The 27,784-nt window shown below is 37.8% G+C and overlaps 1 pseudogene; it reads right to left on the bottom strand.

Annotated features, from left to right (window-relative positions):
* Window positions 1-27,784, bottom strand: part of LOC127645596 (myosin-13-like) — a 108,496-nt pseudogene that overhangs the window by 80,467 nt on the left and 245 nt on the right.

The raw sequence follows: 27,784 nt of genomic DNA, 5'->3' as shown, positions 1-27,784 counted from the left end.
AATGGCTTTCTCTTCCTTGAAAATCAAAATGTGTCTTAACCAGCTGCAACTGCAACATTTAACAGGATATTGCTTGCTTAGTTTCCATTTCTGTGACATTGCTCTAAATAAATCCGCCCACAATCTCATCGGTGCAAAATCTTGCTCCACGCAGCTGCATATTAAACATCACATGTGTTCTAATTGACTGTGATTGTGTCACGTCATCCAGTATTTTTGCTTTCAGTGAGGACAGACAAATGACTTGTCACTGGAAACTTATAATCATCAACAGATTTCCCAATTAGTTTTTTCTGAGCAGAACAGTCGATCAACAGCTCAGAGACAATTCAACTTGTGCTGAAGCCACAAATACCCTTGACAACTTTAAATTACAACTTATGAAAAGGCCGTCCTGTCTGTTTGTGTACATTTTTATGTCCCCACAGACAAAAGAAAGTCACGTGGGTTTTGAACAACATGAGGACGAATAAATTATGACCGATTTTTTCATTTAATGGTGTGATATCTCTTTAAAGCAAAAATAAAAATAAATAAATAAACAGTAACACCATCTCATATTCAGGTACAGTAAAGGGGATGAGCCTGCCTTAAAAAACTGCATATGATTGTGTATGAATCACAGACTGATTTCTGACACCAAACCCATTTCTCTAATGCTGAGAGATGTGGTTCTCTCCCTCATCCAAGCCAGGGAGTAAATCAGTCTAGAGGAAATAAATACACACTTATTACATGCTCCATACGTTCACCTCTGTAAGAGTGTGGTGAACGCAGGGCTGAAAATTGAGAATGCGGAAGGCACTGCAGAGAGAGTGGACGGATATATAATAAGGCAGAGAGAAAAAAAGTAAGAATAGAATAATCAAGAGTTCAGAGCATCTTGGTTGCTACATGTGATGGTTATGGAATGAGCCTTTACTATCATGGTAATGAGTAATGCAGAACAGTGTAAAGTTGTAACCACATTTCCAAAAGTGGTGAAGGCAAAAAGGTTATTCTCACAAAAACTGTTATAAAAAAAAATAAATAAAAAAAATTTAAAAAAAATCCTGTTCATGTTCCTGTTCAAAAAAATGATATATTAAATTATATTTTGTATAAAGAAAATAAAGCCTAAATTAAGGATCATTAAGACACCCCACACCCAATCTGACCTTTACTTCACACAAACATCAACACCTCATGCAAGCCCCCTCCTGCTGCTATTCAATCTGCATTTAACATCTGTGAAGAGGATGTGTGCCGGGTCTTCCTGAAACAAAAGATAAGGAACATACAGGGCCCAGACTGTGTTTCACCCAATTGTCTAAAATCCTGTGCTGACCAGCTATCTTCACAAAGATCTTCTACAGAACACTGTAGCAGTATAAAGTTCCCTTGTGCTCCACCTTCATGCCTGTCCCTAAGAAACCCAAAATCACAAGATTTAATGACTACAGAACTGTCGCTCTTATGTCTGAGAGACTGGTGTTGGCCCACCTGAAGGACCCTTTAATTTATCGAGCAAACAGGTCTGTGGATGATGTAGTCAACATGGGATTGTATCATATCCTGCAACATCTGGACAGACCAAGGACATATGCAAGGATCCTTTTGGTGGACTTCTGAAATCTCTCTGGACCCCACTGACCCAGTCCACTACCTTTTTGAACCATTGCCTTCTGGCCAGCACCACAGAGCACTGAGCACCAGAACCATCAGGCACAAGAACAGATTTTTCCCCTCAAGCTATCAATCAAAAACAGTTAAAACGGCCCCATTGAGCAATAATTTTGTTCAATTTACAGATTAGTCTACTTATATTTATCCAATATCCAATGATTTATATATATATATATATATATATATATATATATATATATATAATGAGTGCCATAGGTAATCACAGCAGTGCTGATTTAGGGCAATATAGCACTAATGTGAGTGCGATATTTCTTATATACAACAGTTCAATGATAAGAAATATTTGGGGAAAAAAAAAGTATGTTCATAAAAAACATATTTGTGCATGGAAGTACTTTCTTACGTGACATATCAGACTCTGCCATTGCTAGTTCAAACCAAATGATGTGTCCAAGCCTTCGTTAGTAATTAAAAAGTGTCACTTTAGAAATACTATCATGGCTTGGCCTGTTTCTAACAAATTATTGGAGAAACAAGGATATATGTGTATGTGTGTGTGTGAGAGAGAGAGAGAGAGAGAGAGAGAGAGAGATAGAGAGAAATATGGAGCGTGTGCAATCACCTGTCTCTCCCAAGCAGAGATGCTGTAGTGTGTTAACCAGCTTTCTGAAGATAATGTAATTTTGGTGAAATTCATCCTATTTTCTCAGTGGAAAAATAGCCGTCCAAGTGGGGGTATTCCACCCTATTTCGTGGTAGCCATTATGCAAGAGTCATTCACTATAAAAACCACAATCTCCCTCCACCATTTTGAAAAGTATTTTCTCTCCAATGTGGACACTCCGGTAAGAGTTTGTGTAATGAATCAGTCTGTTGTGTCTATAAGGTGTGATGAGCCTTAATACTGAAGTTATAATTTTAAAGCTGTATAAAACTATTTCCAAGCTTTAGTAGTGTAGTAGTAATATGAGCGATCATGGACTGCTGTTGAATATAAACAATGAGTGATGCTGACTCACTTCTCATCACCAACTGGCTCATATTACTCACGAAAATGGTCTTTTGTTCCACCTGCTGGCTGAAATATGTAATGTCATAAAATTAAATGTAAAGAAACACAAATAGCTCTTAACACATCTGCAATGCTCTTACACTTTAGCTTAAAACGGCACGACCACATGAGGAGTGATACACACAGTGAAGTGTCGGAGTTCTGACGTCCAATCAGATTCAAGTACCGAAACTAAATGTTGTCTGTCTAGCTGATCCCACAAAAGCTCAATGGGTTTAAGATCTATAACACACTTTTCCAATTATCTGTTGTCCAATGTCTCTGTTTCTTTGCCCACTCTAACTTTTTCTTTTTGTTATTCTGTTTTAAAAGTGGCTTTTTCTTTGCAATTCTTCCCATAAGGCTGCACCCCTAAATCTTCCCTTTACTGTTGTACATGAAATCTTACCATTTCAAGCATTGTATAGCCTTCATTCATCAAAACAATGACTGACAGATGAGTTTCTAGAGAAAGCGGTGTCTTTTTTGCCATTGTTGATATAATATTGACCTTAAGACGAGCCAGTCTATTGCATACTATGACAACTCAAAAACAAACACAATGTTAAGCTTAATTTAAAAAACCAAATAGCTTTCAGCAGTGTTTGATATAATGGCTAGTGATGTTCTAGTACCAAATTAGCAATTTAGCATGATTACTCAAGGATAAGGTGTTGGAGTGATGGCTGCTGGAAATGGGGCCTGTCTAGATTTGACCAAAATTACTTTTTTTCAAATAGTTTTTTTTTTACATCAGTAATGTCCTGTCCAAGAATTGGTAAATTAAAGTACCAAATTCCTTCCAAAACAGCAAAATCTGTACATTTTATATATATATGTATACACACACACACATACAGGGTTGGTGAGTAACGGAATACATGTAACAGGATTACATATTTAAAACACAAAATATTAGTTACAGTATTCCACTACAGTTACAGTTTCAGACATTTACAATTACATTTCAGATGGAAAACATTTATACATATAAATTATGTGATCTAAAGTGCATTTAAACAGTGGTGAAACAAGATTTGAGCAGAAGAAATGGAAATAAATCTTCTGTAAATTGTCAGCTTTACGCTAGGCTAAAATGCTATTTCTAGCCATTTTACATTCACATTACCAGCAGGATCATATTTTTCAAGAAAATTCACGTTGGATCATAATTTCTTTTTTTTACTAGTAAGACCTTTGATATTAGGGCAAAAATAATATTCTTTATAATAATTTCTGTATTGTTTTCCAATAAAAATATCTAAAAATCCTTAGATCCTTAGGGGGGTAACCAAATACTGACAAAAGTAACAGTCAGTATTTGGTGTGGCCACCAGCTGCATTAAGTACTTCAGTGCATCTCCTCCTCATGGACTCCACAAGATTTGCCAGTCCTTGCTGTGAGATGTTACCCCAATCTTCCACCAAGACACTTGCAAGTTCCCAGATATTTGTGGGGGGAATGGCCCTAGCCTTCACTCTCTGATCCAACAGGTCCCAGATGTGCTCAATGGGATTGAGATCCAGGCACTTCGCTGGCCATGGCAGAACACTGACATACCTGTCTTGCAGGAAATCAAGCACAGAACGAGCAGTATGGCTGGTGGCATTGTCATGCTGGACGGTCATGTTAGGATGAGCCTGCAGGAAGGGTACCACATGAGGGAGGATGATGTCTTCCTTGTAACTCACAGCTTTGAGATTGCCAGCAATGATAACAAGCTCAGTCCGATGATGCTGTGACACACTGACACAGACCATGACGGACCCTCCTCTCCCAAATCGATCAGAGTACAGGCCTCAGTGTAATGCTCATTCCTTCAATGATTAACGCGAGTCAGATCTTCACCCCCGATGAGACAAAACCGCGACTCGTCAGTGAAGAGCCCTTTTTTGCCAGTCCTGTCTGGTCCAGCGAAGGTGGGTTTGTGCCTATTGGCGACATGTTGCCGGGGATGTCTGGTAAGGACCTGCCTTACAACAGGCCTACAAGCCCTCAGTCCAACCTCTCTCAGCCTATTACGGTCAGTCTGAGCACCGATGGATTGTGTGTTCCAGGTATAACTCGGGCAGTTGTTGTTGTCATCCTGTACCTGCAGGAGTGATATTTGGATATACCGATCCTGTGCAGGTGTTGTTACACATGGTCTTCAACTGTGAGGACGAACAGCTGTCCTTCCTGTCTCCATGTAGCTCTGTCTTCGGCACCTCACAGTACGGACATTGCATTTTTTTGCCGTGGCCACATCTGCAGTCCTCATTCCTCCATGCAGCATTCCTAAGGCACGTTCACTCAGATGAGCAGGGACCCTGGGCATTTTTCTTTTGGTGTTTTCAGAGTCAGTAGAAAGGTCTCTTTAGTGTCCTACGTTTTTTATAACTGTGACCTTAATTGCCTACCGTCTGTAATCTGTTAGTGACTTAATGACCGTTCCACAGGTGCATGTTCATTAACTGTTTGTTGTTTATATATATATATATATATATATATATATATATATATATATATATATATATATATATATATATATATATATATTTGTTTCATTGTGTATTTCTATATAAAACGCCTTTTATTTTTATTAAATTTTTTATGATCTCTGTCTTGTTGTATTGTTTGTGCACTGGAAGCTTCTGTCACCAAGACAAATTCCTTGTATATGTAAGCATACTTGGCAATAAAGCTCATTCTGATTCTGATTTAACAGTTAAAGGGATAATTCACCCAAAAATGTAAATCGTCTCATGATTCATTCACCCTCCTAACATCCTAGAGGTATGACAAATTGTGACATCCATTCATTTACATTGTATGGACCTACAGAGCCAAAGTATATTTCTAAAAATCTTCTAAAAAAGAAAGTCATACACATCTGGGATGGCATGAGGGTGAGTAAATGATGAGAGAATTTTCATTTTTGGGTGAAATATTCCTTTAAACAAATTTTACATTCCAAATCTCATTATCACTATGTGTCCGGATGTTATACTTTCACTATTCCCATTGTTTTCAATTATTCTCATTAATGTAACACATTATTATTATTATTATTATTATTATTATTTTACTGTATTATAGTAAAAATATTCTTTTGTACAATGCTTTTTAAATAAAAATCAGCAGAAATGAAAAGCAGTACTAAGGGAGTAGTCTACTTTATGTTGTATATACTCTAATAATAATCGTTTAAATAATACATTTATTTTTGTTAACATTGTGGAAATGAGAATATCATAATGGTCATCTTTTTTATGTTGCGGTTATGAGAATCGGGGGGTAAAATTTAAATAACTGTCATGAAAATAATGTCACAATGATGAAAAATATAATAATCATAATAGCCCTAAAAATAGGTTTCATTTTCTCCATGCAAAATATTATTTATTGTTTGTTTCTCTTGATTTAAGAGTAAAACAGGACCAGGACATTTTCTCGTCAGGTTTCGAGAGAATCATCCACAAATGTAATCATTTGAAGGAATACTTCACCGAAAGAGAAAATGGTCATTTACTCACCCTCACATTGTTTCAAACCCAAACTACTTTCTTTCTTCTGTGGAACACGAAAGGAGAGGATCGGAAGAATATTTCAGAATGTCTCAATCACAGTCACCATGCACTTTCATTGCATCTTTATTTTTATTCCATACAATGAAAGTTAATGGTGACTGAGGCATACGTTCTGCCTCTCCTCTCCCTTCAAAAGTAGCAAATTAGAAAACCCCAAATTAGATTGACCACTAAACTAAATATTGGGTGGAGGGACGTGTCATTTTCAATGTCTATGGTGGATAAGGCCCTGATTGAGTGACTATAGTTTACATGTTTTTGAAAAAACAACATCATCTGTCTTAATTACTGTATATTCTTATGCTACTAAAACATAGTCCGATACAGACTAGCTGGCTTTCACTGGGCTTCAAATCCAAATAGCGCTCTGGAAGAAATAGCCACAGCATTGTTTGACATTTGCAGAGTTGTGGTTTTCTCTCGCGCGTCCATGTAAGCCACACTGCAGAATTGAAACGCAAAGATCACATGCCACATCACAAACCAAGCCAGTCAAACTCCATAACACGCCTGTCTTGTACTACAAAACCTAAGAACAAATATCCCTGCAGTTTCATCCTGACCCAGTAGGTGTCTCTCTTTCACTGTGCACAGTCTCGCTCCTCTTTCCCCCGCCCACCGCCGGCCTCCTCCCCTCCCCTTCCTGAAAAATCCCCATCTCCAGATAATATATACACCATCATTTGAAAATGGCAGCTTTTTGAAAATTCACCTTGATTATCAGACATTAAAAGTGACTTGAGCAGCGCTGGGTGTCTGGCTGGGGAGATGGCTGCAGACAGCCGAACAATACAGCGGGCGCGGCATTAACGCCTCGCTGGGCCATGGAACTGTGCAAGGTAGAGGCAGTGCCTTTGTTCTCTCCCTCATCCAATCATTTTTAATGTGTGCCTCTTTCACAACAACAAGAGAGAATTTAATTTTAATGCACTCTGATAAAAAGACCCCCGAAATATATCTATTCTTAAAGGAATTCAGATGGGGTTAATAATTAATGTGGATTGAGGGTGTATGTATGCAATGGTAGCCCTTAAAAACTGCAAGCAAGTGATCATTTTTGCACATGACCATTTTTCTTTCCAAGCATATAGACAACAAGAATCATAATATGCTGTGAGGATAAAAAAAAAAAAAAAAACACTGTATATTGCATTCTCAGACAAATACAAAATAAAATGATCTAAGATTCCAGACAAAATGGGTTTGAAACACAAAAAGGCAGGAACACTTGATGGAAGGTATGGTTCCAAATATTTTTCTAATTGGACCAGCACTTTATCTTGCTGTCAGAAAGGTTATAAAATGCACAGTTCCCAGAAGGAAAGGAGCAGTACTATAGCTGGACCTTTATTACTGCACGCTAGTGTCTGATATATGCTCCTGCGTTAACCTTTCATCTCACACACAAACACATGCACAGAAACAGCAGTGTATGTTGCGGAAAATGCACCAAAGTTGAGGATTCTATGTCATGTATAGATGCGAGCGTGCAACATTGCAGTGGAACCATGTTGATTACACATCATGCTCAAAAGCGATATGGGACTGTAGGCAAATACGTTTAGAAAATCATATGCTACATTAATATACTGCAGCTGTAAGGATGCAATCACATACACACACTCCGACTCAGCCTGACAGAAAAAGAAAATTTGAATCTGGCATGTTCAGTGCAAGGCTGTTGCCATCTTAGCTGCACTACGGCCAATTTTCTCAGCAGTATGAAATGATTGTTTTTTTCTTATCAGCATCGAGGCAGCATCTATAGCAGTGAGAATTTAAAATGAAAAGCCCTTCGTTTTTGTCCGCAGGAACACAAAATAGACAAACACCCAAACACGTGCACGCACACACACTTACGCACACTAAATTAGATCTTCAGTTCTCAGGGTAGACAACTAACTGCTTGTGTGTAAGCCTCGCTCTGCGGCACAGCAAAAGCAATTCTCTGGAGATGGTAAAATTAAAGGGCAGAATCCAGCCTGTTTATGGTTGGCACTCCGCTCTCCTCTCAATCAAATGTTTTATTAGCAATCATTCGGCACTCTCCGGGCCCTAACACTCCTCTTCTAGGGGAAGGAGGGGGCAAGGGAGGGAGGGTGCATGCAGGTACCCGCTGACCCCCAATTCTCCAGCCGCCCACAGACACTGGGCTGCATACAGCTGATTATTGCTACCTGGAGCCTGAGTCACCATTAATCTCCAAGAGGGCTCAAGTGCCCAGCCATCCTTACTGCTTCCCCAATTGGACAGAGGGCTACAGAGATACAAAGAGAGAGGAAGACAAAAAAATTTAAATACTTAAAGTGAAAGTTCACCCAAAAATGAAAATGATGTCAACATTTACAATCCCAGGGCACTTCTCATAAAGAGTATGGGTGTATCCTTGCCAAATTCCCCCCATTGGCTCTTATCAATCATGGCTTCCTGATAATGCCCATCCATTAATTGGCTGTAACACTCTACTCCCTCCTCTCCACCAATAGCTGGTGTGTGTGAGTGTACTGGCGCACTATGGCTGCTGTCACAACATCCAGGTGGATGCTGCACACTGGTAGTGGTTGAGGAGAGTCACCTGTTCACTATGTAAAGTGCAATGAGTGTAGTGTCAGAAAAGTGCTATATAAATGTAACATTCACCCTCATGTTGTTCCAAACCTATCTAACTTCCATGGAACACAATAGAGAATGTTAGTCTCAGTTACCATTTACTTTAATTGTATGGAGAAAAAAAGACGCAATGAAAGTATATTGCTACTGAGGCTGATATTCTGCCTAATCGGATAGAGAACGAATTTGAAAATGCCACTTAAAGTCCCCTTGAAGTGTCATGAAAAGCACAGCTTTCTTTGGCCTGTTGATGTATTTCCTACTGAAACATGAAGTTGGGATGGGACCTGTTAACCGGCTCATGCTATTAAAAAAAATAGCCAATAGGCTTCAGTTTACATCACAACCCACACAAACACATCTGTCCACCATGCTGCTGCTGGAGTGTGAAACTGGTACAAGGTTTACCTCTATGAGTCTTTTAATTTTAAATGCTTTTATTTTCTGTAAATTAATTTTGCCAATGTTTAGAAGCACACCAGCATATAGAGGGCCTTAAAGCTAATAGATATCGACTAAAAGCAGCAAAACTTTATATATAATTTTGATTTCAAAGGGTCTATAAGGCCCTGGCACACTCACGGCGAAGTTCTTCATTCTTTGCTCAGAGCCAAAAATACGTTTGAAACAGCTGAGCAACGACATACCATTTGTAAATACCCGCCACGCTGTTGTGGGAGGCATTTTAAAGAATATTTAAATATAAGGACAATCAAGAATATTTGTAAAATATTTGTAAAACACATATTTGTAAAAAATAAACTAATATGACAATAAAATGTGTTACCAGTGACTTCATGCCTCATTCTAAGAGTATAATTCACACAAAATTAGACAGTAAAAGAAGCTGTTTTAACAACTCGATGATTTAAAGTAATAGACTATATATGCAGTAGATAAGGTGTAATTTGTAATGTTTACCTATTGCATATACAGCACTAAGGTGCTAACACGATATACATGGCCATAATATGTGCCGATTACTCTATTTTTGTACTATATGATGACACTGATTCTACTGCAAAGATGGGTGTATAAAAGAGTGTTAATAGGTAGAATACAGAAAAAAGAATGATGATTGGCATCTCATTGAGCAGATGTATGAATGACTTTTGGCTGCAGATGGCACTTGAGAGTATTTGAGTAGATTTGATTCTTTTTGTAGACTAATTAAACAAAATATATTGCAATGACATGTTCTTGGAAAATGTTTCTGCGCTAACGATCATACAGCTGAAGGTAAATTTGTACCAGTACACTAATAAGTCTGCACACCGGTGTGTTAATTTTGATTTATCTTAACTGAATGAATGGGAATTAGTTGTCGCCTCAAAGTAGGTGGAGCTCCAGGTCACACCTACCAATTACATGGATCAATGGCAATAAGGTGTTTGGGAGCCGGTAAGTCATTTTCCTGAAAGTTCGCCCTGGAAAACAAACTCAAAATCAACCTCAACTCAAACTCTTCTTGGGCAGATTTTGTTTTTTAATGACATCAGACCTGTTTATTGTCCAATAATGTAGGAAGTGTGCAGGGGCCTTTACTGTACATATTATTGCTTACACAAACTATATAGTCAAATGTATGTGGACACTGCAAAACATTTTGAAGTTTTGCCATTTAAGCCACACCTTCCTAACAGTCTTCAATTCAAATTAAAATATAATGTTACACAGTTTTATAATAAAGAAATGTTTTATTACAATGGGGCATATCAATTAACTTTTTAATTGGTACTGTCATAAGATGCCACCAGTAAAAGGGTTTCTATCAGAAAGGCTCGCAGACTTGGAAAAGCTGATGTGACATTTATTTGATGAAAAGATTCTGAATCACAAAATATATTTTCTCTTTTGGCATAAGCCACATTTTGCAGTCCGATGAGATTTCTACTCGAACCGTCAGATCCTGCCAGAGATATTAGGCAGGAGGCGAGGAGCCTACCCCTGTGCAGGATGGGACTTGACAGGTGGCGATGGGGAGGTGGAGGTTGCAGTGTTGGCACACTGAAACAGTAAAGAGGTAGATTTAAAGCAGGCTTTTAAAGCAATGGCTTACATATGATTGGCTAGGAGCTAACTAGATAATGGCGTGATGATGTGCAGCTGTGAGTCTCCTGCTAGAACTTCGCTTACACTTACATTACTGGTATAGAAAAACTTGCCTGGCCTCCACAAAGCTCAGATCTGAACCTCATTGAACACATCTGGGATGAACTGGAATGCAAACTGCATGCCAGACCCCTTAATCACCGTACATCAGTGTCTGAATGAGAGCATGATCCAAAATCTAGTGGAAAAACTTTGCCTCTCTGTGGACTGATAGAAAAAACCCTGTGTCCTGACTCCCTGAATTTGCATAAAGCCAGTCAATTAGATTAGAGCTTGCAAGATCAAGACAGTACTTTCCAGTTTTGTATGCAATTTGTATTAGATGGTGAGTGAACGGACTGTTGGTGGTCCCTGGACTTTCAGTCTGAGGCTGAGACAAGAATGACATTGGGAAACAGGGTCAGAAAGAAGTGTGGGAGAATAAAGACACAATTTGCTGGTATTTCAGTCTAGAAGCTTCCTCCTCTAGCTACTAAACATGTACACAGATCATGAAATTCACATCATAAATGTTGATCATCAAACAAAGAAATGATTTGACAGGGACAGAATAAGCAGAGAAAAGTGCTGAGAACAAACAGAACGGTGAGAATATGACTGCACTGTTCTGTCATAATGAGAAGCGGAGGTGTGTGTGTGTGTGTGTGTGTGTGTGTGTGTGTGTGTGTGTGTGTGTACAGGGTTGGGAGGGTTACTTTTAAAATGTATTCTGTGACCGTTACTTGTTACTTTATAAAAATGTAATCAGTAATGTAATAATAGTATCAAAGTATAAAAGTAATGTGGTGGTGGCATGGTGGTCTAAAGCACATAACTGGTAATCAGAAGGTCACTGGTTCGATCCCCACAGCAACCACCATTGTGTCCTTGAGCAAGGCACTTAACTCCAGGTTGCTCCGGGGGGATTGTCCCTGTAATAAGTGCACTGTAAGTCGCTTTGGATAAAAGCGTCTGCCAAATGCATAAATGTAAATGTAATTGTAATCCAGTCAAACATACTGATAAGTGTTATCCTGATAAGTATAGATTCAGTTAGTCTGTAGGCACCATTTAGCAAACATAATGAAAGACTGAATGTGCATTCAAACTTTGTTTAGACAAAACCTAGCTTTGGGCAAAACCTTCTGTTGTTACGAAGGAGGAGGACTTACTCCATGTGGTCATCAGACATTATGCTACGAGATGATGTGAGCACATTTCCCCCATAACTGAACAAGCATTCAACAGAAGCACTAGAAGGTAAAGTGGTATTGTACTTCATTAAGAGCTACATGATCAAGGGCAATGCATTTAGAGAATCCATGCTTTTCTCAGTTTCAAGAACCTTTCTACAATAAATGTCTGTAGTATTCCATCATCCAGCTCATCTGCAGCCTATTCAGATGTTTGAAATTCACGGAAAGCTTTAACAAAGTTACTCCAAATGTCTGTCACAGTAGCCCTTATTTTGTGTTGAAGTTTGTACTCTGCATGTAGTTCACTGATTTGTGCAGTCCTTTAACTCATGCACAGGCCAATGCTGCAGACATCATCTCCAGTGGTATGTCAGAAAATTCTGCTGTCATAAAGACATTTTTAACACTTTCTCAAGCGTTTCAGTCAAGCAATTTTAGACGCTGGACTAGTGTCTATCTGCATATGACAGTTTTGCCTCCACAGATTCTCTCCACAAGCTATTTGAATGAAGGCTGCTCAACCAATGAGAATGGCTGAACATCATCAGTCACAAATTCAACTTGCTTGTTTGAAAGGAGGATGCAAGGCCCCTTGTCTGGAAACAGATGTACTAGGCTGCTCAATCATCTTAGGCTGGCTAGTGTCTTCTTTGGTCAAGTGATTTGGATGCTTCCAAATAAAAAACAAATGTAGACCTTCTGAGATTTACTCAGTTATTCAGTCTATTTATTCATTAACCTAAAACTTTTCAGTAGGTAGATCACAGTTTATCATCATCAACATCATCATTACTATCACTAGGGAAATGCCGTTTTTCCTCCTCATGATCCACAGGGAAACATCACTAGATAACAGTTTTTGGGTGGTTGTAGTTTATGTTTAAGTTTAAAGGTGCAGTATGTAATATTCAGAAACCCTTGTGATTATTGACACCTGTGGCCATTAAGTGAACTGCAGCCAGCTCGTGCTCACGGCCATTCTTGCGTTACACTAATGAATGGAGCTTTTTGCATTATCTTGAACATTGTCTAGCATTAATTTCATGAGTTATTGTAGTTTACCTTGCTGAATAATTACATATTAACATTGACATGAATGACTTTTAGTATAAAGAGAAGATCGTTGAAATTATTTGAAAGTTACGTAGCAAGGTAGCTTGTGATTCATCAGTGTAAGCAGGCAAGATCAAGTTAGCTAAAATTATATAGATCAATCCTTATGGCACTATATTTCACATGCTTTGCAGTTATGTATCCTATCCAATAAGAAGAACGCCAATTCAGGGTCGGGTTTGATCCCCAAAACTGAACAAAGGTCCCTCCAGGAATCAAATGCCCTGCCGATGTTCACTCTAGTTTTCGCTCGACCACGATCACGTTCCCGCTTAGTCAGTTGGGCTCCAGTAGATAACAGTTTTTTTTTGGCTTACTGAGAGATTGTGTAGGAGTTGTTGTTATGCTGGGAGCCGGGCATCTCTAAAATAATATTACCTAGTGTTGCAGTTTGAGAATCTACTGTCAGTGGCAAGGCTTTCGGGAGCGCGCAAAATCAGAAAAATTATCCACTGCACTTTTTTCTTAAGAGCTCAAATATTTTAAATGCATCTGTTAAGTGTACAATTTGGATTAGTTTTAATAAAAAAAACAACACGCCGTCCCTGATGCCACTGACATTATATCACAAAATAATTTCAGAGAACAGTTTTAGAGCTTCAACTGAAGTTATGATGAAAATGAGAAGTGACAGTAGAGCACATACTGTATCTGCAGGGTAACAGAGTGACCAATCGTTTCATTAAATTTGACATTTTTGAAAAATTATCTGAGTGTAGCTTTATAATATGTCATTACTAAATAGGTTATTTCAAAATATATGATGATCAAGGCCATTACCTTCATTCGTTTCACCGATTGAGCGAGGGTTGGAGGGAGTTCCCCTCAATGGCTTTGACAATAGGTGTCCAGTGTATGGGAATGAACATTTCCCAGGGGAAGTGGTCGTTTTACAGCTTTATTATGGGAAATATTTATTTCTGCCAAAATACATGACGTACCCGGCTAATTCAGGAAAGTTGGCAACCTTACCCCTAACTGCAATTATACAAACATGGGGATTTTAAAGCATTTACTATGACTAAGTAACTAATTTTAGCTAACCTAGCTAGCTAACATATTTCAGTGCTAATGTTTCCAGCAAATGTTTCTTTAAATTAGATGTCGAGTCCTTGAATAATGACAGCGTCTTCACAGCTAAAAGGCACAGATTGCACTGAACTGTTGTCATTTTTATTTTCTCCTTTATGGATAAAATAATGTCAAACTTTCCATGAAAGTAATGCATGTTTTCCAGCGGGCATCATCGTGATAAGCAGCTTGGCCTCGTTTGCCTCTAGAGGTGATGAGCGACAGGTGTTATTTGCGCGTGCAACAAGAGGTGGCGCTCTTGCCTGAAGTAAGTCACGACACACAAGAGAGAACCTGAATTCTAATCAAGCTGGAGTCAATATCATTTTATGTCAGGAGATTTCACAATTTCTTTGGTTGTAAATGTAAATTGTAATCCTGCTAGTATTCCCATTTTTTACTAAATGTGTCTGTAATCTGATAATTTTTTTAAATAAATTTTTAAAGTAACGGATTACGGTTACCGTTTTTTTATTTTTTTTGTTATACTGATTACGTAACACCATTACAAGTATTCCGTTACTCCCCAAGCCTGTGTGTGTGTTGGGTTTCCCTGCTCTGCTCTCATCACATCTGTCAGTAATGTGTTCCTTGAGCCAGCAGAGCTGGGATTAAGTGTAGGCTGCAGACAGAGGATGTATGTGTCATTAAAAAACACAAGACAGACACATACACACAGCCACTGGTGAGTAATAATTCAGCTACAATGGCAGCTTCATTTTTTGTGAAAATCATGGCCATTCAGTGTGTGGAAGTGTGTGCTGTGGACTTATTTTAAAGGGACAGTTCACAATTTTTTTTTTATTCTGTCCTCAGTTACTCACCCTCATATGACTGACAGCTTCAGTCACCATTGACTTTCATTATATCTTGTTTAGTTTTTTTTTTCTCTCCATACAATGAAAGTTAATGGTGACTGAGGCTACCAGTTCTTATGTTCCACATAAGAAAGCATGTCATACCAGTTTGGAACAACATGAGGGTAAGTACAAAGCTGTACAGTATAAAGCTCCAAGAGCACATCTCCTTTTACACAACTAATGTTTTCTGGAGTTTCTTGTCTTTTTTTGGGAAATCGATTTTTTTCAATGTTGTCAGCGGAACGATCCAAAACACTCTAAATAACAGTGCAACCTATTGATGAGACAGTATATCTGTCTCTCACAGCCTCGTTGTCATCCCCCTCAAAAATGGAAGATGGCGCTACTGTGAATAAGGTCCATTGACATCAAACCTGCTGTGTAATATCCATGAATATAAATGATATTTGAGAGCTAAGGTGGAGTGGATGATTTTCAGCAAATACTGAAGCTAGCGTATGTCTTCAGAACCCTTGGATTATGAGAAACTTATGTTTTTTCTTCCTATTTTGTCCTTTCTTTGAAAGTCAGAATCACCTTTCACTTCATTGTACGTAAAATAGCAGTGTTCTCCATTTGTGTTCTACTGAAAAAAGAAAGTCAGTCAAATGGGTTTGGAATGACAAATCTGTGAATAAATGATGATCTTCATTTTTGGGTAAACTAAACCCTTAAGGAAACATGTCACTGTATAAATGAAAGGTCTGGCTGTAGGTGAGGCTTTGTAGCTTCTCAACAGAGAGGATCTCTGATCAAAAGACAACCGACTCTGAGAATGACTGGAAGACTGTAGCAGGCAGCCTTGAGCTCTCATTGATATTCTGACAGAGATCAAAAACTTTCTGCCATACTCCATCCCATTCAACACAAAACTCAGCCCAGCTGAAAAGAGCCAAAAATAAGATGTGATGTACTGAACACAATTGCATATTGTGGGACGACTGAAATCGAATTTATACAATGGAAGAAGCCGAACTTTCCTCTCCTGAACAAACTTCACCCTAGGAGAACAAAGGCCACATTATTACTAAGCTCTGCATTGTTTTAAAATGAGTTTATTTAGGGTCATGTCATAAAAGCTTGTCAACCCTCCTTGTGTTGTACTTTTCCAGCAATGAAAGTAATCCCAATAATTCAGGGTTTTCTCTCTGTGGATTTCATTCAAAGGCTTTAAAGTTATTCATTTTTAACATTAAGATAATCACCTCTCTAGCTTAGTTTTAACCAATCATCAACACACTTTACTTGCAGAGTTCTCCATAGTCAAGGACTTCAGGGATGTGCGTGAACAGGAGACATATCACCAAATGTAAACTGTAGCGAAACGAAATCGTCATTGCTTTTCATCAATTTATTTATTTGTATTTTTTGCCAAACTTTCTGTTCTGAAGTCTGTTCGCCCAGTAAATACAAATTAAGTCTTGAGAAAATAAAACTGGAGATATTTCTGACCCAAAAACAGGAAAAATGACACCTGTACATATATACCTGTAGGTCTGTAATACATATAAATATACAAGACAAATATTTTCATAAATAACAAAATACTGTATATGATTAAAAAAGGTCCCACCATCTTATGTCTCTCAGTATTTTGTGTGTTTACAGAAAGCACTAACTATTCCAATACTGAGTTGCTCAAGACAGCTCAGTAAGATAATTGAAGGTCAACTTATCATGGTAATGACTCCCATTCCATGTGAACATTATAAAGACACAAACAGCAGCTGGTGTATGAATGTAACAGAGGATAGGCTTAAAACATTACATAGCAGTTCTTAACACTTTCAAAATGTTACAATGGTAATACCATGGTATTCTTTTTCAAGTATTTTGGAGTACGATGTACTGTAAATACCATGGTATATAAGCATTCAGTACCATCTCAAAGTACCATGGTATTACCATCAGACAGCACCATTGTTTATGGAACTGCCACAGTACTTTTTAGAGTGGTGCATTTCCTTTACTAGCACTTTAAATTCACACTTGATGTGTTTAATTTAATTTTATGTTGATGTTAAAATTCTCATCTCCCAGCTTAATATGCAGTCATCTAAGTAAACCATTTCCATAGGTCGATTTTACCTAAAAGTTGAACACTGTGACCGTGGCACTATCAAAACATTCTCTTTTTGTTTGAGCGGCCCATCCAGCTAGATACAGCAATATCGGCTCAGCCAATGGTGTGAGTTTGAGGCGGGACTACCTGTTTGTTCAACCGATGAAATTTTTTTTTTATGGGATCTTTTTTTGAAAGAGTGAATTTTTGAGTGATTATTTTTGCAATTCTGTTTGGTGATGCTAGTGGCACAGAAATAATACAGCCTGAAGAGTATCTAGATATTTACTCTACATGAGCTGTATTTGGAAATTTCCTTTTTTTACCATCCTGTGCAGACAGCTCTTCCCCTATTCCATTGCATTTCTTTCTTGCCTCCTGTGCTTCTTTGGACCTCTGTAAGACCGTGGTCCGAACCGAACAAAGTTCTGCAGTGACACTTTCCACCTACAGGGCGGCAATAGATGAGAGAAACTCAATGCAATAGAGCCTTCTTTCCAAGGACACACACAGACACATTCAATCTGACTCTTGGTGGAGGTGACCTCCTTGCAATCAGTCCTGCGGAGCACTTATTTCCCAGCTATAATCAGACTCGCTCACTAAGGCCTGACCTTTTCGCAGCAGCCTCTCAGCCATAGCTATGTATAAACTCCAATATAAAACCCAGCCCCCTGGAGAGAGACATCTGCCAGAGCTCAGATCTGTGGCCAAACAGGTTAATGAGGGAGAAAGAGCACCAGTGCACACATAGAATGGAGCACAAACAAGCTAAAAAGACCTGTAACTTTATGAAATGTAAGCTCTATACTGTAAGCCGCACCCAAAAATGAAGTTAATTCTTGTGGAACAGGCATTTATTTTGTAATACTTTCTTCATCTCAGATTGATATGCAGAAACAACTGTAAGTAAGATATTTGTCAGCTGATTTCTCTGCTAATTGTAAATACTGTGGCTCTGTTGAGCTATCAAAACAATTCTGTTTGTTTGAGCATCCCAAAACACCCAACACAGCAACATTGAACATATGGTATGAGTTTGGGGTGGGACTATCTGTTTGCATAACTAATGGAAAATAGGGGGAGTGTTCGGGAAACCTGTTTGAAAATAATCATTATTTTTGCAATTACATTTGTTGAAACTAGTGGCACAGAAATTTTGTTCAGCTTTAAGCACCAGGAATGTAACTTATTTGGACTGAATTAGAGAAACATTCATGGTTCATTGTATATAGAGTGTAAACAAGTTGTGATTCACATGGGCAATATATTTTTACAGAAAACATTAACAGATGCGGCCCACTTTGTCAAAATGTGTTGTAAGTCGCATTGGGCCACTTTTGGAGAAAGGTGAAATTTGGTGAAAAACTTTGCAGATTTTTTTTTGCTAAAATGTAAATTGTTTTTATAAATACACCACTGTCAGAGAAGCAACAACAGATACGGAGCAGATACAACTATTTTCAGAGTATTTTAGAGCATGGTGGATGTGCATTCTTCATCAATAGCTCTTAGGTGTGTGTGGGCATTTGTTTGTGCTATGTGTGTGTTCTGGTGCACGCCTAAGTGAAAAAGAGGTAAACTGATAGTGGATTTTGCCTATACAATCCAAGATGTACTTTATTTGTCAAACAAAATCCAAAATATAACCAGAAAAAAAAAAGAAAAAATTATTGGTGCATAATGCGGGAATATGAACAAGCCCGATATACACAAGGGACTTATTTTAAAATGACAGAGATTTGGCTCCATTGTAATGCTCTATATTTAGGTTCAAAATACATTCTCTCAAAAACCTAAATATCTTCTATAGTGTTGTTTCTAAAACAAGATCAATCAAATTGATCTTGTTTTAAGTTATTTTTACAGGGAAAAAAATCTAATAAATAATTATCAAAAATAGGATTTTTGCCCTAATATCAAAGGTCTTACTAGAAAAACATAAATTATGATCCAAAGTGAATTTTCCTGATAAAAAAATGATCGTGTCTGTTAACGTGTGCATGTAAAATGGATAGAAATAGCATTTTAGCTTAGTGTAATGCTGACAGTTTACACAAGGTTTATTTCTTCTACTCCAAACTTACTTCAAACGTTCTTCTCTGTCTGCTCATATGAATGTAACACATCATAAGAAAGTGTTTCACCGCTGTTCAAATGCACTTTGGATCACATCGTTTATATGTATAAATGTTTTCCATCTGAAAGGACTAAATATTAAATTAAACAAATGACAATAAAATGCAAAGTAATCTCTTCAGTAATCAAAATACTTTTTGAATGTAACTACATTCTAAATACCAATGATTTAAACTGTAACTGTAGTGGAATACAGTTACTTATATTTTGTATTTTAAATATGTAATCCCGCTACATTCCGTTACTTCCCATCCCTGTATGTTAATATACCATATCTGCTATATATAGTATCTACATAACATCAACCGATTTAACGGTTTTACTGACTAATCAGTGTCAATAGTTGCTTTTTGGAACTATCGTTATCTGCAAAAAATGTAAATAAAAATATTCGTCTGTGTTCCTCTGTGGCAGGCTCTGGAGGATTAAACATTCACAATGGCTTAGTTCTTCAGAATAACAATGGCCTCAAGAGTGAAATAAAACAATCACTGACTGACAGTATTCATCCACATTTTTATCCTCTTCTAAATTCATATTTGTTTCTTTTGATTCTTTTATGCATCAAGTGTTTTAAATTAAAGTGAGGGCATGTTTGACTACATGGAAATGTGTGGTGGCATAGTGGCTAAAGCACAGGGCTGTTAATCAGAAAGTCACAGGTTCTAACCTCACGGCCACCACCATTGTGTCCTTGAGCAAGGCACTTAACTCCAGGTTGCTCCGGGGGGATTGTCCCTGTAATAATTGCACTGTAAGTCGCTTTGGATAAAAGCGTCTGCCAAATGCATAAATGTAAATGTCTGCATATACTGTATGTTGTGTCTCCAACTTTATATATTTTGAAGAATAATAAACCTTAGACCTCATTAATGAATAAAAATTACTTAGAATATAATAATTATTACTCACACACACACACACACACAGACACACACACACACAAACACACACACACACACACACACATATATATAATTCTGCACACACACATACACACAAAACCCTTCATATGGTAAGTATATACAGTAAATAAAGCTTTAATTGGTAAATACATGTGTGTTTTGTCTTACTGTACTGGCAGAGTTTTTAAAGTCAAAACAAGTGAAAAAAAATCTACCAGTGCTGAAGAAGTAATCCAAAGTATTTAGAATACGTTACTGACCTTGAGTAATCTAACGGAATACGTTACAAATTGCATTACATAGTATTCTGTAGTCTGTAGTGGACTCCCAACCCTGTTAATATGCACACTGAACATGCAAGAACAGTGTCCATGCATTATATTTTTTCCTTAAACTATGATTTATGTCTTAATTAAGTATAGTCCAATAGAATGTCACAGTAGGGTTCCAGAAGTAAACATACCAATAACATTTACTACAGAAACTTATAAACCTTTCAATAGAGACTTACAGTGAGCTCAGATATGGTTTAACAGTGGTACTTATTACTTCCGTATAACTTTTTTTCTTTTTTCTTTTCACAAATTCCCATTGAAGGACAACCCTACCCACAATTGTTAGGCAAATTCAACCAATCAGAAGAGGAGCTGTTAACAAGAAAAAAGTGGTGGCCCACTTCATGGAATGAGGACCAAATTCCATCATCAAAACTAGAATCTTTATATAAATAAAGATTTTCAAATATGTTTTGTTCTGAGCTGGTTGGTTTGGTTCAAGGCTTTGAAGTAGTTAATTAAATTTTTCTGAAATCCTTACGAGGAAAATGGAAAGGAAGAATACTTCTGGAACCAAGGCCACTAAAAATGTGGATGGTCACAGTTGTGCTCAATCTTTGCATTTTCAGTAAATATAACTCCTCAATAATGATACTTCAGTGGCCTGCTGCCATTTGATTTCCCATAGAGCTTCATTCTCCACTCGCACCTGCACCAGATGCCCTTCCACCTCACAGAGCTACAAAAGAGGAAAGATACACATCAGACAAAAAGCTCTCAAACATGTTTCAAAAAGAGCAGTAACTCTCAAGGACAAAATTCAAGGTGCAGCGTGTCATTTTGTCCAATTAAAATGGTAAATGTCTGCACTTATATAGCGCTTTTATTAACCTTAGAGTTACCAAAGAGCTTTACACTGTGTCCCATTCACCCATTCACGCACACATTCACACTCACATTCACACACCAAGGTGCTAGCCTGCCACTGGGAGCAACTTGGGGTTCAGTGTCTTGCCCAAGGACACTGCGGCATGTGGAGTCACATGGGCTGGGAATTGAACCGCCAACATTGCGATTAGCGGCCGACCCGCTCTACCACCTGAGCCACAGCTGCCCCTTAATTTAATTAAAAGTGTTATACCTTCACATTAATATTAGATGAAGACTCCAGTCATAAGAGGCCTAGAAAAACAGTTTTAATCTACATAAGTGTGGTCACCCCTCATTGGGGTTGCTATGCTGAGATTAGGGCTGCATGATTAGGACAAAATTAATACTTGCCGATAATTTCCTTTGATATTGTAATAGCGATTAATTTAGGTTAATACAATATATTAAATTACTTACTTTGGGTTGATCTACTGCATGCCATATTTATTATGTAGTTTACACATCCAAAATATGGCAACAAACTGTTTTTGAATTACTTTATCATTGAGTTTGATCAGTAAATGAAGAAAGAGCCTAAACGGTCAACTTCACATTGGCCAAGGATGAAAAGAAAAGCTGTTATTCAAATTTTAAATAAATTATACCCAGAAGCGAGCAACTGATTTGTCTTCTATTGGTTGCAATGCTCAATCGCTTAAATAGAAAATTATATTGAAAAGCATTGATGCAACATGAGAAGACTTACATAAACTGCTATAATTGACACTTTATAGATTAGTTAATCGTGGGAGCTGTAACTGTAATCTCTAGTGTGCAGTCTTAGTTGAGATCACATGACCAACCATATGCTACTCAGTTTATTTCCTTAAGCCCACTAGCCACTTTTGATTGTGGAATACATTAATCATTGGTGATACACATGCAATTCAATTCAAGTTTATTTAATAAACACTTTAAAAACTGTTGAGTGTACCAAAGTGATATACAGTTACAATTATACAATTATGTAATGTACACCATATATAAAACAGGCACAAACAGATACAAATCCATTGTCACACATGTTTGCTTCAGCAAATATAAAACCATTAAAACACATCATAAGCTACAGAGAACAAGTGTGTCTTCAGATGGGCTACATATAGACAGAGGTCAAGGACATTGCACAACATCGGAGCAGCCACAGCAAAGGCACGATCCCCTTTACACTTTAGGCGTGACAGAGGATAATCAAGAAGCTGCTAATTATTTGATTTGAGAGGCATCTAAGTACAATGAGAGTTTATAAATTCCATAATATAAACTGGTGCCAAACCATGTAGAGCTATAAAAACATACATTAATACTTTATATTCTATTCTTTGCTTTATAGATAACCCATGAAGGGAAGCTAAATTGGGGGTTCCATGGTCCCTTTTCGTGTTATTAGTCAACAATCTAGGTGTAGCATTCTGAACCAGCTGCAGACGTGACAGAATAGCCTGAAATGGTGTGTTGTTTCTTTTGGAGTGTTTTTTTTTTCTCCCCTCGCTCCGTTTTCCTCTCGGTTTCTGTCATTCGCTTTGGTTTTCGCAGGTTTACCATGCTGGCTGGTTTTCTCTACTGCCAATCATCCGACTTGATGACGTCACCGTGAGGTCTATGCCCATAACTGGAAGTCCGAAGTATTCTGAATTATTGGACTATTTTGTTGTGCTTGTACTGACTGGTGGAAAAAGGAATAGGTAAGTTATGTCACGTGACATACATTATGCACACATTTTTCTGTCTAAACACACCAGGTAAGGGGCAAGTGCCACCCACTGTATTTTTCAGTTTGGCTAGTTAGTATAGTTTAGATACGACGTCATGGATGTTAAAGATTTTCGTTTCTACATTTTCTTTTTGCTTTAGGAATGGTTGAAGATCAAAAAGATTAGGAAGACTGGACGTTTTGGTTTTACTACTTTCTTTCATTTGGCAATGCCAGTTCCTTTTCCTCCTCATCTTCATTATGGAGGTACATAGTGTAATTTTTGAGATAATATGATAAATATTAAATGTACATAGTGTACATTTTCTTGTAATTAATACTCACCTTTGGACTGTTTGGACACTTCGGTTAACGGTTGCCAAATTGTAAATACCCCCCAATCTCTAGACAACAATAAATAGCATCACTTTCTCTAGATCATTAAATGAAAGTACAGATTTAAGTTTGGCAATAGTTCTCAGTTGAAAGAAACTACGTTGATCTGTCTGTCAAATTTAAATCAGCGCCAAAAATGACACCCAGGTTTTTAACTAATGTTTCACATTAGAAGACAGGGGCCCTAAACTGTCCTTCAATGTCTTCTCACAGCCATTTTGTCCAAAAATGTATCATATCTGTCTTTTTAATCATTTAACTGGAGAAAGTTTTTATTCATCCAGCATTTTAGCATGTTGGAGTGGTGGTGGTGTAGTGGTCTAATGCACAAAACTGGTAAACTGGTAATCAGAAGGTTGGTGGTTCGATCCCCACGGCCATTGTGTCCTTGAGCAAGGCACTTAACTCCAGGTTGCTCCGGGGGGATTGTCCCTGTAATAAGTGCACTGTAAGTCGCTTTGGATAAAAGCGTCTGCCAAATGCATAAATGTAAATGTAAATGTACATCCTCCAGGAATTCAAAAAGAGTTTTAACAGACAGGTCAATTAAAGGCTTCAAAGGGAGGTACATCTGTGTATCATCCACATAGAAATGATATGAAATGCCATGCTTAATGAAAATCGAGCCAAGGGGAAGCAGTTATAAAGAAAATAACACCGGCCCCAAAATAGATCCCTGAGGGCCCACGTGACCGGTGCTGATGACGATGAAAAGTTCCCAATTTTAACTGAAAGCTTTCTGTCCTGCTGATAGGATGTAAACCACTTCAGAGCCATACCATTGATACCAGCACAGGGTCTTAGATGCTGAATAAGAATATTGTGATCAATCGTATCGAAAGCAGCACTGAGGTCTAACAAGACTAAGCCAACACAATTACCAGAGTCCACTTCTAATAACAGATCATTCACTTCTTTAAGAAGAGCAGATTCTGTACTATGACAAGCTCTGAAACCAGACTGAAATCTATCCAAGACCGTATTCTTCTTTAAAAACAAAGTAAGCTGACTTTTCCAGTATCTTGGATAGAAATGGCAGTTTAGAAACAGGCCGAAAATGGTTTAGGTCCACAGGGTCTAGATTTGTCTTTTTAATCAGGGGCTGAACCACTGAATGCTTAAAACTTGATGGATCACAGTCATTTGTCAGACTACAATTTAAAATTGACAAAACACTCGGACCAATGACATCAATCAGCTAAATAAACAACTTGGGTGGAACCACATCACCACATCATCTTTAAGACGAGAAAGTGATACTGGTTCAAATTCACTAAATGAACCAGATAAAGCACCCAATACAGATGGACCAGATTTCAAATGTGTAATAGAAGTCTATAAATGTAATACAATAAATCTTAGCATTACATTTTTTTTAGATGTATCAATAGATGGTTCAAGGTTCTGTGCCCATTGGTTAAAATTGAGTTTATAGTATAGTATTATTCAATGCATGATCAATCACATCAGAGAAATAATTAGCTCTGGTAGTTTTTACTGCTTTTTGATATCTCTCAGGATCTCATAAGATACCTTCTGCTTATCTTTTAACCATTTGTGCTCTGCTCTTCTGCACTCTTGTCTAAGAGACTGTGTATTATCTTTCAGCCAAGGCAGAGGTGTAGTTTTACGATTTCTTATTTTATAAAGTGCAGTGCAATCCAAAATATCGGAACAGACAGTATCAAACAAAGTAACCAATTCTTCTGGTCCCATAATAGAAGGCGGGCACTCAATATTGCTGATTAAAACATGAACACTAAAACAGCTGAGAAATCTCTGGCAGTAGATGATGTAACAACCCGTGAGCAGTACACATGAGTGTGTTGATTTGGGGGATTGCATAACAATGCAAAATTAAACACAATAGGGTTAAGATCAGAAAGGTCTATATACAAAATATATCAAATTGGTCTAGGTACTTCAATCATAAACAGTTGCACCTCAAAACTTTGATACCCTACAGTTGGTATTAATCAACATTTATGTAGATGTTTAAAAACCACAGCTAGGCCCCCACCTCTACCAACAGTCCTAGGGGTGCTAAAAATAATTTACAGTCTGTTGGCAAAAGTTCAGAAATGGGGCTTAAATCACCAAGGTTAAGCCAAGTCTCCGTAATAAATAAGAAAGCACATGATAAAAATAAATCATTTAAAATAAAAGTCCCTTGCTGGAATTGGGATATTTCAGCAAGGGCATTAGTAACTGAAAACCTTTGCATGATTTTGGATCCAAGTCAATAAGTGTTAGTGTAAAGTCCAAGACTACAGTATCAGTCAGCAAAGCAAAAAACAAACTAAGACAACTTTAACAATTAAAGGTGAAGCATGTCATTTTTTATGTTAAAATTAGTTCTCCTATACCTTCCTAATATTTATAGACAACTACAAACAAGCCATTTGATTCCCTGAAATGTGTGAACTCTGTTTTGCTGACAAAACATGTTTGTTTGAGCATCCTGACCAGCTATAAACAGCAACACTGGCTCAACCAACGGTGAGAGTTTGGGGGCGGGCTTATATGTTCGACCAATAGGAGACTTGAATAGGAGTTTTAAGGAAACCTGTCCCAAAACAAGAATTATTTTTGCAATTCCATTCACTGCCACTAGTGGTGCAAAATAACACACTTTCCCTTTATATATCTAGTTTTATGGTACCTCTTTTCCTGCTCAAGTCTAACCCCACGGCCACCACCATTGTGTCCTTGAGCAAGGCACTTAACTCCAGGTTGCTCCAGGGGATTGTCCCTGTAATAAGTGCACTGTAAATCGCTTTGAATAAAAGTGTCTGCCAAATGCATAAATGTAAATGTAAACCTAAAAGTGATACTCTAAGGAATTTTCAATTCACAAATTAATTCGAAACTCTTTAGAAATAATGTTTTGCACAATAACACAAATGAACTGCTGCTGGAGCGTTAAAAGGCTGTGAGAGTGTCAGTAAACAGACGACTGTTCTCAGAGAAATCAGTGTAAAGCTCCCCCAAGTAGTCTGCCATGTCGCCTAGCGACAGGTGACACAGCCTCTGGTGACGGACAGCACTGGCCTGAGCTCTGATTGGTCAGCAGTCCTATCCAGGAGGGGAGGGTTAGAGTCTCAATGCAGCAAAAACTGGCTTGCAGCTGTGTTCCTGCCTGCTAGTATAACAAAACTGTTTGTTGTAATTTAACAATACCTTTGATAAGACACATTTAAATCACGCACAAGGACACAAGTATTCTCACGAATCTCCTCTAGAGTTTTAGAAAAGATCTCAATAATGTTACAAACTGTGCGCAGATTTGCCAAGATACCAAAGTCTGTGAACAAATGTCTTCAACATTAGATAATATATAACAAAATACTTCATAATTAAGTAAAACAAGACCAAATTAGCAATGCTATCAAATTAGCATTGCTACACACACACGGCCATTTCATAGCTATACTCTTATTGTATGTCAACAATTGTCTCAGTTTCTTTCTCTTCTCTATTATTCTCAATTCTATTTTTCAGGGTAATAAGGAGAAACATCTCAGACAAAGTTAATAACCTAAAATGCAAAGGCTAAGAACTCCATTAAACAGTTAAGAACAGCTATTGTCCTCTGGAAAGGTTTAGTAATGTTGTGTTGCTTCAGTGCTAGTGGCCATCCTACTTGTTATACAACTAATGATGGGCAAATATGTCTTTTTTCAAGTGTCAATCTGCTTTGTCCCTTCAGTGACCATGTAAACAGAGATGTCTTCAGTGGTATCTTGTTCCCAGACATCTGCCAGTAAAACTCTTGGAACCTAAATCACCCTTCACACCTCCATAATGGAGGGGGATACACCTGTCTTCACGTAAACTCTCACTTGGGCCGAGCTAGGAGAGTTCAGACAGGCACTGCCAGCTGTTTAACACACGTGCAGCTCTGTACATGAAATATTACAGGTGTTAGCAGCACCACCTGTCCTGGAGGTTCTTTGTTACATAAAAAAACATTTACATCAGATTGCATACTCAAGACGTACAGTAGGATGTTAAGTATTTCATGGTCCTTCGAGAGTCAAAACAGCAGTCCACTTCTCGTAGTAGCAACTGCAACTAAAGTTGATGTAATTCCGGAATGCTCAGCACCATAAAAGAGGAAAACAGCAGACACTTACCATAGACTGTACAGTCTAGCGGAATACGGTAGCATGCCTTGCGATGCACAACATTTACAT

This window comes from Xyrauchen texanus, chromosome 1 (assembly GCF_025860055.1).
Source record: "Xyrauchen texanus isolate HMW12.3.18 chromosome 1, RBS_HiC_50CHRs, whole genome shotgun sequence".
Taxonomy (NCBI): Eukaryota; Metazoa; Chordata; class Actinopteri; order Cypriniformes; family Catostomidae; genus Xyrauchen; species Xyrauchen texanus.
Note: the sequence above shows the minus strand (reverse complement) of the source record. Positions and strands in the feature narration are given on the sequence as shown.